A 12,467-nucleotide genomic window follows, 5' to 3' on the forward strand; every position below is an offset into this window, starting at 1 on the left:
ACTGCATTCCAGCCTGGGCGACAGAGCAAGACTCTTTCTCATGACAAAACAAAAAAAAGTGAGAGGTATTGCCACTGATTGGCCTTACCCGATTGGCCACTGATTGCCACCGATTGGCAAAACCTAGTGAGGTTTTGCCTATTATGCTAAGGACTTGGGGCTTTTATACGCCTAGGAGAGCCCTGGAAAGATTTTAAATATCCAGGGAGCAGAATGATCAGATCTGCATTGAAAAAGTTTGCTCATAATGTGGAAAATGTACTGATCTGTGTCCAGGGACATAGGAAACTCTTAAAAGAGTGAAGTTAGGGATTGCAGTGGTCCTAAGTCCCCCAGAGGGACTTAGGAGAGACTAAAATAAGTCATTCTGTGCTAATCTTGTTTTCCTTTAAAGATAGATTCTGAAAAGTTTAAATAGGTTATTAATTAGGGGAATGCTGTCTTTTGATTTCAACGGAATATTTAGTTTAAGAAAAGGCTGTCCTTATGAACAAGATGGGAAAATGTGATATGGGTATTAGGTGGATTTGTAGCTTGTTGAATAGTAGATTTGATGGATCTGCACAAGCTGGAAGAGAAGCATTTTGTCCTGTGCTGTTGCACTCTGTATTTGATTTCTGTGGGTTACAACTTTGATCTTTGAAATAGTTTTATTGTTAACAAATTTATATGTGAAGTTAGAAAGGTAAGGTAGTAGTTGACAAATTACTTTTCAAGTTTAAAATATGCCTTTATAAAATTTCAAAGAGGTGAAATTGGTTGTAGGGGTTGTGGGGGCAGAAATGCTACTCTTTAGGTTGCAAGTACAGTATAATTACATAAACAGATAAATAGTTTTTCTGTGATACTAAAATTTCATGGGAGAGGGTGATTAAGAAAAAATGCCTAAAAAGTCTCTTTAGGGGTGCAGTGATGGAAAAAAGTTGAGAACCACAGCTTTAAAAGAAAGCTGTTGAAATGGCTAGCCAAAACTTGGAATAGATGGAGATAGTTGAAAATTTCTACATTTAGGACTCAACACTAAAGGTACCATGATAGGTTGGGAATATTTCATGATTTATGTTTATGTGAAGGAAAAAAATGGAATTAAATCCCTTTGTTACTTTTATTTGCTTCTAAACTCAGTATGAGTCAGTAGGGTGGATATGACTGAGAGAAAGGTTAATGCAGCCTTAGCTTTCATTTATAAAGTTAGGTGTGAATAGAATTCAGAGTGTAAGAGTTTCCTGTATGGTTTCCTAATACGGTTTATTATACCATAAACTGATCAGAACCTGATCTGGAACTTGGAAGATGAGAAGTCTCAAAACCATGTTGAGAAGCGTTATTCAGACAGAACAACAACCAACTTATTGTTTAAATATAACAAGACAACTGTAAGAATTTATGGCTTGAATCCACAAACATAATTAACAATTAAATTGGGCAATGCTGTATAATTAATAGATTAATTAAATCTATATTGAGTGCCTACTATCTTCCAGGTGTTATTCTAGCTACTGGGGACTCTGTACTCAGCCAACTGGACAAAATATCTGTGTTCATGGAACTCACAGGTTAGTGGATGGAGCCAGACAGTAAACAACGTAAGTTTGTAAAATATATCTAGTGTGTGAGATAGTGTGCTAGGTATTAACAAGTGTGCCAGAGGAAAAATAAGTAGAAAAGGAGTATGATAAACAATGGGACTGGTGGAAATATTAGAGTGGCCAGAGAAGGCCTCATTGAAAAGGTGATTTTTTTTAAAAACAAACTTTATATTGTAGTGTAACAAATACAGAAAAGTGCAGAAAGCACAAATGTACCATGGGATGAATTTTCTGTCTTTTTCTTTTTGAGACAGTCTCACTCTGTTACCCAGGTTGGAGTGCAGTGTTGTAATCATGGCTCACTGCAGCCTCCCTGGGCTCAGGTGATCCTCCCACCTCAGCCTCCTGAGTAGCTGGGAGGGTTGAATTTCTGCGAAGTGAATACACTTGTGTAATCAGCACTCAAATTAAGAAACAGAATTTTAACTGCCCCTTAGGAGGTCTGGTTACCCCCCCTCCTAGTTGAAGCCTTGCTTCCTGAGGACTCACACCATAGGTTACTGTTGCTGGTTTGTGAGCTTTATATTAATGTCATAATGTATAATATATTCTTTTGTTTCTGGCTTCTTTTACCAACATTGATTTGGTGAGATCCATCTATGCTCTTACAAGTATTTGTAGTTTATTCATTTTTGTTGCTGTAGAGTATTAAATTGTATCATGATACCACAGTTTACTGTCTTCTATCTCTAGCTAATGAGTAGTCCTGCAGCAAACATGCTTGTATATTTCTTTTTAGTGATGCCATCTACAGGGGATATAATTAGAAGTGGAATTGCCAGGTTATAGGATATGTGTACATTCACTTTGGTAGATACTGATAAACAGTTTTCTAAAGTGATTATATTGATTTGTATACCTATTAATGGCATGTGAGAGCTCCACAGACATGTCAGGATTTGGCATCTCCTGCCATTTAACTTTAGCTATTCCGGTAGTTGTGTAGAGATGTTCCATTGTGGAAGACTAATGCATTTAAGCACCTTTTCATATTTATTGGCCATTTTGAACCACTTTTTGGTGTGATAGAAATGTTCTGTATTTTCATTGTGTTGTGGTTAAATGACCATATACATTTGTGGAAACCCACAGAAAAACTGTACACTAAAAAGAGTGAATTTCACCATATGCAAATTATATCAATAAATAAAATGACTAAATACCACATTCATTATTGATTTATAGAAATTTAAAAAATATATTCTAGATGAGTTCTCCATTGTATATGTGTATTGCACATCTGTTCTTCCACTTGTTGGCTTGCCTTTTCAGCTCTCTTAATGGTGTCCTGTTTTAAGAAATTTTAGTTTATCTCAAGGTCACAAAGATAAGGATGAATTTCAAGTAACCACTTGAAGAAGTAAGGTCACTAATCATACAGGTGTCTGACCTGGAGGAGACATTTTAGACCAAAGAGGCAGCAGGTGTGAAGAACACAAGGCCAGGTGCCTAGAAGGGCATGGCTAGTAATGGAGGAGCGGAGATGAGCTGAGAGAGGCATTGAGACAGCAGGTGGGGCTTGCTGAAGAATTTCCTCTCACTGAGATGGGACTCCTGAAGGGTTTTAAGCGCAGCATTGACCTGGTCTTACCTAGGTTTTAACAGAGTCGCTAGGCTGCTGTGTTGAGAATAGCCTTTTGGGAGTGGGGCTGAAGTAGGGAGCCAGTTAAGAGGCAGTGGCAGTGGTCTGAGGGAGTGATTATGGTGACTAGACCTGGTGGTGGCAATAAATGGGGTAGTTGACTGTTGGTAGGTTTTCAGTGTGAAGCTGAAGGATATACTCATGGCCTGGAACTGGGATGTGGAAGAAAGAAGAATGGCACTAGGTATTATTTTAGTATTTATTTTTATTTTTTGCCTGAGCAACTGGAAAGAGGGGAATTGGGAAGTTGGAGATGGGGAGAAGGTGCAGAAGATGTGGAGTAGTGCCAGCCATCTGCTTGTATTTCACAGATGTAATCTTAATTTTTTTCAGCATTTTATAAAGAAAGGCCATTCGAATACCGAAAGAATAGGAAAAGACACAATTTCAAAATAAAGATCAACCATTTAAACTGGATAAATTTAGCCTTATGAAATACTCAAACAATTTTTTTTTCCCCCATTTCTCTGAGGACCTACAGATGCAGGTATTGTTTTGCAAACCAGCTTTGGGAATCACTGATTTGTGGTATTATGCATGTATCCTTTGATGTTGATACTATTAACAAATGAGCATCATATCGTTAATCTTGCAATAAGATTGCGATTAGAGTCTAAACATGATAAACGAAAAATTAAAGTAGGCTGTGTGTCATTTCTGGCCTAGAGATACTTCATTTGTTTCTTTTTTTTTTTTTTTTGAGATGGAGTCACGCTCTGTTGCCCACGCTGGAGTGCAGTGGCCATCTTGGCTCACTGGAATCTCTGCCTCCCAGGTTCAAGTGATTTTCCCGCTTCAGCCTCCTGAGTTGCTGGGATTACAGGCGCCCGTCACCACACCTGGCTAATTTTCGTATTTTTGTAGAGTGGGGGTTTCACCATGTTGGCCAGGCTTGTCTTGAATTCCTAACCTCAAGCAATCTGCCCGCCTTGGCCTCCCAAAGTGCTGCAATTATGGGCGTGAGCCACCGCGCCTGGCCCGATACTTCATTTCTTAAAAAAAAAAAAAAGACTGTGTGTGCCAGGTGCAATCAGAGGACACATATGGTACATGTGTAGTTGTAGTAAAGCTTGAGAGTCATCGTAGTAACTACTTTGCAGACATTCTCTATGAAATTTTAAAATGTTTTTGAAGTAGCCAAGCTCTAAGTTTTCCTAAGCAAGTTGATTTGCTTTGTTCTTAGGGAAGAATATAGTTTATGTTTTAACTTTTGCATATTCCCTTTCTCCCCACCATCAGTGCTAAAGCTAAGTGCACTATAAATTGTTTGATAAAAGCCATTCAGGGAGCAGGAGGCAAGGTGAGGTACTGCGATGACAAAGGGAAAGCTTGCTGAGTGCCTGGAGACCCAGGGCCCGGGGGTCACTAACATTAGTGAGACTTGTCTTGAATCACTGTGCCGAGACAATGCATACTTGTGCTTTGGCAGAGCATTGAGATGCACTGAATCATTATCAGTGTCATTAAGGGCCTTCAGAAACGTGTAAGCGATCTTTATAAAGTTTTGCCTTTGAGTATTACCTGAAAAGTACCTTGTGTAGTTTGACAGTATTAGTCAAAGATATCAAATGTCCTTTGTAAGATTCTGTTGCCACTTTAAGGACCAGTATTATTAACCGCTGATTACTTTTTCCATCTTTGCCAAGTAATTGTATAGGACTTAATCTTTATACCAAGAAGAGAATTTTAACATGCATCATCACTTCTCAGTGCTTCCAGTCTGCTTTTAGTATTAGATAATAGTGTCCTATTTTAGTTGCCTGATGTGTCTGTGGTTTTAACGTGATTATCTTACCCCGAGGGATGGAGGAAATCAGTGAAAAGTTCACTGCTGCTTTGTGAATTAAGTTATGCCTTGGCACGAAGTACTGATCATTTTGGCATTCAAATACGGCATTAGATCACCTTGCCTGCAGTTGGGGAATGTTCTGAAAGTGCTACCTAACACTGCAGGATTCTCCATAAACTTGAGCTGGTATAGAAAATGATGTTTATTGTATCCTCTTCTCAAATATCTTGCCAAGTTACTGTCATCAGACTCTTTATTGATAGAAAATTAGGCAAAAACCGTTTTCTTCTCCTTGCATGGCAGAGGTGTTGAAATTTATGAGAAAGTACATATAAGGGAAGGTTCGAAGTGTTGATTGTGAATATAAGCCCTGGCTTGATACAAAGAATTCTTGGCTTATATGGTGGAATGTTTTGTGTGTTGTTTTCTTTTCAATCTCAGCTCTTGTATGTGGAAATAATGAAATGAATATTTGCTATGAGTGTTGGTTGGGGTTTTTTGTTACAGATACTAAGAGTTATTCTAGTAGTGTAAGCAGCAAGTGATTTATTAAGGGTGATAGCTAGTTTAGCAGATTGGGCAGGCTGACAAAAGAGACTGTACTCTGAGTTTCTGGGAATGGTTGCCAGTTCTGCACTGTGGAACAAGCCTGCTGAGGAGCTGCTGCTCCTGATAAAGTCAGGGTGCTGCAAACCAGGAACCCAAGCAAGACTCACCCCCCTTCTTCCACTTTCCCTATATAACTCCGTTCTGAAGGAGCCCCATGTGGTATGTCTGGTTGGTGGAACCTAATTAACATGTCTGCTTGTATACCCCCAATTTGCTTATTTGCTTTCTTTTTTTAAATTCTATATTGGGAAGTGAGGTTTACACAGTAAGGAAGTAGTGAAAACATAACAAAGATGATTTGGGGCTCCATGAATAACAGATACTTATTACAGTATCAATTTAAAATAATATAATGTTAATTATAATTATAAGCAGTATAATAGTAATCAATAATATAAGCTTTTAAGTGAAACTTTTAAGGAAACCTACTATTTAAAAACGTACTTTTTGGGCCAGGCACGTGGCTCATGCCTGTGATCCCAGCACTTTGGGAGGCCGTGGCAGGAGGGTTACTTAAGGCCAGGAGCTCAAGACCAGCCTGGGCAACATAGCAAGACCTTGTCTCTACCAAAAAAAAAAAAAAAAAAAAAAAAAGCACACCTGTTGTCCTAGCTACCAGGGAGGCTGAGGCAGGAGGATCGCTTGAGCCCAGTTCAAGGCTGCACTGAACTATGATGGTGCCACTGTACTCCAGCCTGGGCAACAGAGTGAGACCATGTCTCTACAAAATACAGCAACAACAAATACTATTTCACTGAGGGATATAAAGAATATTTTATGGTTGTGTTACTTTAAAATTCTATTTAAGCTAGCAGGGGTATGTTGATAGGAAAGCCAAAGACAGAGAAATTCCAGGGTTTTTTTTTTTAATCCTTGGTGAATACCACTGCAAGTCAAGACCCATTCTTGTGAATTTGTTTTTCTGATCAGAGAGAGTTGAGACTTATGAATCAGTTAGTATAAATTCATTAGTTATTTGAAGAATATTGAAGAATGAAATTAATATGAATCTGATGGTGGGTTAGCAGAATTACAAATCATGACATTATTATAATTTTAAAAAAATTTTATGTGTTAGAGACAGGGTCTTACTCTGGTCTCCTAGGGGGAAGTGCAGTGGCGTGATCGTAGCTCACAGCAGTCTCAAACTTCTATGCTTAAGCTTAGGTGATCCTCCCCTTCAGCCTCCCGAGTAGCTGGGACTGTGTGTCACCGTGCTTGGCTAATGTTATAATTTTTAATAGATGGCTATTTATCTGAAGTTTTTTTGTGTGTGTGTGTGTGAAAGAGAGTTAGCCCTATAAGGAACTTCGAAATCACATGGTCCAACACCCTGATTTTTATAGTTGAGGAAACCAAAGCCCGGGGGCTGAAGTGATTTGCTCAAGACTGTATAGCTGGTTGGTGGTAAGGCCGCCTGATTTCATAGCCTATTCATTTCCCACTAAACTCTCTAGGAAAGCACAGGTTTCTCCACATTGGGAAAAGCTCCTGGATTCCCCATACTGGGATTTGAGCCCTGACGTAATAGTCAGGATGTCTTAGTGGAGTTGTTGGTTGATAACACTGGTGCTCTTTTGTTTTTTTGAAACAGGGTCTCACTCTGTCACCCAGGCTGCAGCACAGTGGCATGATCTCTGCTCACTGCAATCTCTGCTTCCTGGGCTCAAGCGATTCTCTAGCCTCAGCCTGCCAAGTAGTTGGTACTGTAGGCATGAGCCATCAATGCCGGCTAATTTTTGTTGTTGTTGTTTGAGACACAGTTTTACTCTGTCACCCACGCTGCAGTGCAGTGGTGCCATCTTGGCTCACTGCAACCTCCGCCTCCTGGGCTCAAGCAACCCAGCCTTCCAAGTAGCTGGGATTACAGGTGCACACCACCATGCCCAGCTAATTTTTTTTTTGTATTATTAGTAGAGACGAGGTTTTGTTACATTGGCCAGGTTGGTCTCGAACTCCTGACCTCAAGTGAGTGGTCCACCTTGGCCTCCCAAAGTACTGGGCCGTAAGCCAGTGTGCCTGGCCTCTATTTTTTGTATTTTTGTAGAGACGGGTTTTGCCATGTTGCCCAGGCTGGTCTTGAACTACTGAACTCAAAGTGATCTACCTGCCTGGACCTCCCAAAGTGCTGGGATTACAGGCATGAGCCACTGTGCCCGGCCAACACTGGTGCTCTTTTATGTTTCAAATGAATAGTGGGACATTTATTTTTGAATTTTGAGGAAAATGAATCACAGAAGTAAGAATTTTGTTCAAAATAACACTTGGGGTAAAAACACACCAAGCATACCTAATTGAAGTTGTAAGTTTCACTTGGTAAAATAAGCTGCAAAAATGAAGGGGATTTACACACAGCTCTCTTCTATTTTAGTCTTCTGGGTTGTTTATAAATTTGCTCATACATAACTCTTTTGCTAAAGCATTTGCCATTACGTGTATAGTCGGTACAAGTTAAGAATTACTAGGAAACTTCAGTCTGGCTCACTTCATCATCTCCTTCATGTCTTTGCTCAGACACTGCCTTTGTAGTGAGTCTTACCCTGACCCCGTCCTGTTTAAGACTGAGCCCACCTGCCCTCCATTCATTCCTGAATCCTTTTTTCTTAACAGCCTGTCCTTTTTCTTTGCAATAGCACTGTATTAGTCAATTCTTGCACTAGTATAAATAAATACCTGAGACTGGGTAATTTATAAAGAAAGAGATGTAATTGATTCACGGTTCCACAGGCTGTACAGGAAGCATGACAGCTTCTGGGGAGGCCTCAGGAAACTTTTAGTCATGGCAGAGGGAAGCAGGCACGTCTTGCATGGCTGGAGCAGGAGGAAGAGAGAGAGTGGGAAGGTGCTATACACTTTTAGATAACCAGATCTCGTGTGAACTTGAGAACAGCACCAAAGGGATGGTGCTAAATCATTCATGAAGGATCTACCCCTAAAATCCAGTCACCTTCCACCAGGCCCCACCTCTAACACTGGGAATTAAAATTGAACTTGAGATTTGGGTGGGGACACAGATCTAAACCATATCAAGCACGTATCCCCTCTGACCTTATGGTATGGTTTGGTTGTGTACCCACCCAAATCTCATCTTGAATTGAGGTTCTCATATTCCCCACATATTGTGGGAGGGACCCAGTGGGAGGTAACTGAATCATTGGGGCAGGTTTTTCCTGTGCTGTTCTCATGATAGTGAATAAGTCTCATGAGATCTGATGGTTTTATGAAGGGCAGTTCCCCTGCACACGCTCTCTTGCCGGCCGCCATGTAAGATGTCACTTTGCTCTTCCTTCACCTTCCGCCATGATTGTGTGGTCTCCCCAGCCATGTGGAACTGTGAATCCACTAAACCTCTTTTTCTTTATAAATTACCCAGTCTCGGGTATGTCATTATTAGCAGCATGAGAACAGACTAATACACCTTATATGTACATCTCCTCCATATAATTTGTCTATTATGGTTTCTATTTATGGTGTGTCATCTTCTTCAGTAGAGCATATGAAGGCAGGGACTTTTGTCTGTTTATATATCCCCAGGATGAAAAATAAAAAGTGCCTGCCACATAGTAGATAATAAATGTGTTGAATGAATGAACTTGGCAAAAGCAGCTGCTTTTTGGGATTCCTACTGGTAAAATGACAGATTCTCAGTCCTACTGGTTGTTTTTTTAATTGACTTAATTGAGGATGGCAAAATCATCAGTTGGTATATAAAGAAAGTAAGTGCATGAGTTGTGTTGTATACAGTTTTCTGGAACCTCCTTGCTTGTTTGGCAATAAACAGGGAACTCAGATTCAGATGAAGAGTCATGAGATTATGCAGATATTATCAATGGAACTGGTTCTTTAGATCTTAAAATTGAGAGTACTAAATGATAAAAATGCATACAGAGATTCTCAGATACAGACTTGGACATGTAGCTGATTTTTAACATAAGTGGTTTAAAAGGTTTTTGTTGTCAACATTGTGGCCCAAAAAGTTGAGTTTCAGGGTATGAGGGTACTGTGGTGATGGAGGATGGATGAGGAAGGAAGTGAAGGCATCAAGATCTCCCATCTTGTGAGAGTTGAATGGTGCTTCGGGATCATCTGGATGTGAGAGTACATTTCTACTAATCTAAACTTTTTACAAAATGCTAAAACATGAGACAAAGCGATAACATTTAATGAAGATAAAGCTTATAATGTTCTAAAGGTTTCAGATAAGCTGATGGTAGTCTTCTATTGAGTTCTAGGGCGTAAGGTAGTTTATGAATGGTTATTTTTATTATCTAAAGATATATTTGACCTTTAGAATTCAGTGACAATAAAGATGATAGATAATGTCTTAGGAAGATATTAAGAAACCTAGAAAATACTATAGAAATCAGATATGCCAACTTTTTATATGAGCCTAAGTCCAAAGCTTACATGACCTGCCCAGTATCTATCACACAGCTAGTTAACGGCAGAGTTGGGATGAATTTTTGTCACAGATTTTCACTGAAGTATCAATAGGAGATGAATGTACAAGCCTCTCTTTGGAGATAACCCAGGGAGCAATTATGAACTTGTTTTGAGGTCTGCATTTTATCTTAAAAATTTCAAAAGTCACGCAGTTATTTCATCCTATACAAAGTATTTATGTCTTTCTCTTTTTATGTGTGTAAGTATGTGCATTATTTTAGTCTTGCAAAAATGTGCTTACTTGAGGAATTGCCTTTTGGAAGTTGAGAAAATGAACAGAATGAGAGATCACTGTTGATTATTGTCTTAGAAGAAGTGTCAGCAAATCAAAGTTTTAAAGAAACTGAAATGAGGAAATGTATCTACTTGATCTGTTCTAAAATTACATTAGAGGAAATTAATGATAGCACAGTGAAAATAACTTAGAAAATATTTTAAACCTTAAGAAAGGATTGTTATTTATGCCATTCTTTGTAAGGGTAGTAAGACATCATATTTTGTGTCTTTTTCCTAGATGTACTGGTTTTGGCAGCAGTTTTTGAAAAGAGAGATGATTTGTATATATAGTTTATATATATATTTTTTTCCTGAGGATAAAATTATACTGGTATGGAGAAAGACAGCAAACTTCACTGTACCCTTCCCCCTTCACTAGGGATATGATAAAGGTTTTTACTTCTTAATCTTTTATGTAAATTATGCTTTTGCAGCACATGGTTAAATGAGATATTGATCACGCAACTGAATTGTAACTCAATTTTAGTATACTCCAAAATGTAGTTTTCACAGTTGATAAGAAAGCAGGTGTACTATTAGGAGCACTGGGCTGGCAGTCAGGAGGTTTTGACTTAATTTTATTGGTAAAATTAAGAGTATTACAGTGGTAATGGGGTATTGGGTCTTTTTTGGCTCTACAAGCTTATGGTGTGTATTTGTTCATGATATGCTTAGTGCTTCCATACATATACTTTCTAAAATTCACATTTACAAATAGTGTGTGTGTATTTCACATTTCAGTGGCTCCATGTAACAACAGTTCCCTTGAGATGACTATCTGAGAACCTGGGCCCCTCACTTTATCCTGGTCAACGGGTTTTCCTGTGTGACTACCAGATAAGTCATTACGTAAGAACTTGCTGTGCAGTCACTGGTGGCCTATCAAGGGCCTTTTTCTACTACATGGGGTGAACTGTATCAGCCTTTTAGCAGTTTTTGAGAAAAAAGCCTCCTGGGACCTTAGGATTTTTAAGTGGGCCTGGAATCTTTAGGAACTGGACAGTAGCTACCCCTGAGCAGTTTGCCATGTGGGGTCCTTACATCACCATTGGAAGCAGCTGCCTGAATTTTTATTGTCTTGCACTAGCAGGTTTTCCAGTGCTTTAAGGATTTAAGATTCAGTTGGGCAGCAGTGTATGCACAATTGTTTTACCATGCTAGTATCATGTACTAGTGGTCTTTTCTCACTGAAGGCATACTGTTGCGTGTGATATTTTCAGTTAAATGCGTCACACTAGCTAATTTAGTAGCTTTAGGTGGATATGCAGACATACCCTACAGAAATATTGGGTTCATACTCCATTCTGGTGGAGTCACATGTTTAGAAGTTCACATGTGGTCTCTGTTGGCGGCCCGTCATGGCAAATGGTGAGTGCCATGTGGCTGGGGAAGAGATGCCGCTGTGTTCAAGGTAATGGGCTGGAGCCGGCATGTGTGTTGCCACTGGAGTTTCGTACTTGAGAGATGAGTTTGCTGTTTTTTTAGAAATCAGCTCCACAATCAGAGATAGTTTTAATGCCCTTGAATTATTTTGTGATTTAGCTCTTACTATTTTTCACATCTTTTGGATTTGAAGTTTTAAAAAATGGGCAGTTTGATCAAGTATGGTGTAGATAGAATAAACCAAAGGTTCCCTGTGAAAGACTTCCTTTGAGGCTAGAGAAAGCCTTTATTCCTCTTTCATTCCACTAAGGTATGGCAGTGTTAAAGCAGATGGAAGGCTGGGGTTTGAGCTGAAGTTGTGTGAAAGCTTCACCAGCCAATTGGCTGACTCTAATGGTGAGACAGGAAGAACCACCCACGTTTTCCATTTTGGATTTGAGTCACAGAAAACAGGTTTCCTGCAGAAACCATTTGGCTTTAACACATTTACGGAAATTTCATCTTTGATCAAATTGATATTTTTATCTGCATTGTACATGTATCTCAAATTAATTATTTCCCCCTTTTCAATCTTTGCATGTATTTCAGATTAATTATTTCCCCCTTTTCAATCTTTAGGTGAAATTTCCAATTAAAATATCCTGTAGTGTTGACTGTAGTCTAATTTCCAAGATTTTTATGAAAAGTAGAATCAAAGGACTGTACTTTCAGGTAACGATGTAATTTCACTTTATCT

General features: G+C 39.1%; 1 protein-coding gene and 1 pseudogene across 20 annotated transcripts in view; one reads left to right on the top strand and one right to left on the bottom strand.

Moving 5' to 3' along the window:
• The window catches only part of LOC134728981 (PDZ domain-containing protein 11-like), a 28,260-nt pseudogene extending 20,150 nt beyond the window's left edge, over positions 1-8,110 (bottom strand).
• Positions 1-12,467, top strand: part of SIPA1L1 (signal induced proliferation associated 1 like 1) — a 419,211-nt gene that overhangs the window by 30,053 nt on the left and 376,691 nt on the right. The window lies entirely within an intron of this gene.

The sequence above is a fragment of the Pan paniscus genome, chromosome 15 (assembly GCF_029289425.2).
Source record: "Pan paniscus chromosome 15, NHGRI_mPanPan1-v2.0_pri, whole genome shotgun sequence".
NCBI lineage: Eukaryota > Metazoa > Chordata > Mammalia > Primates > Hominidae > Pan > Pan paniscus.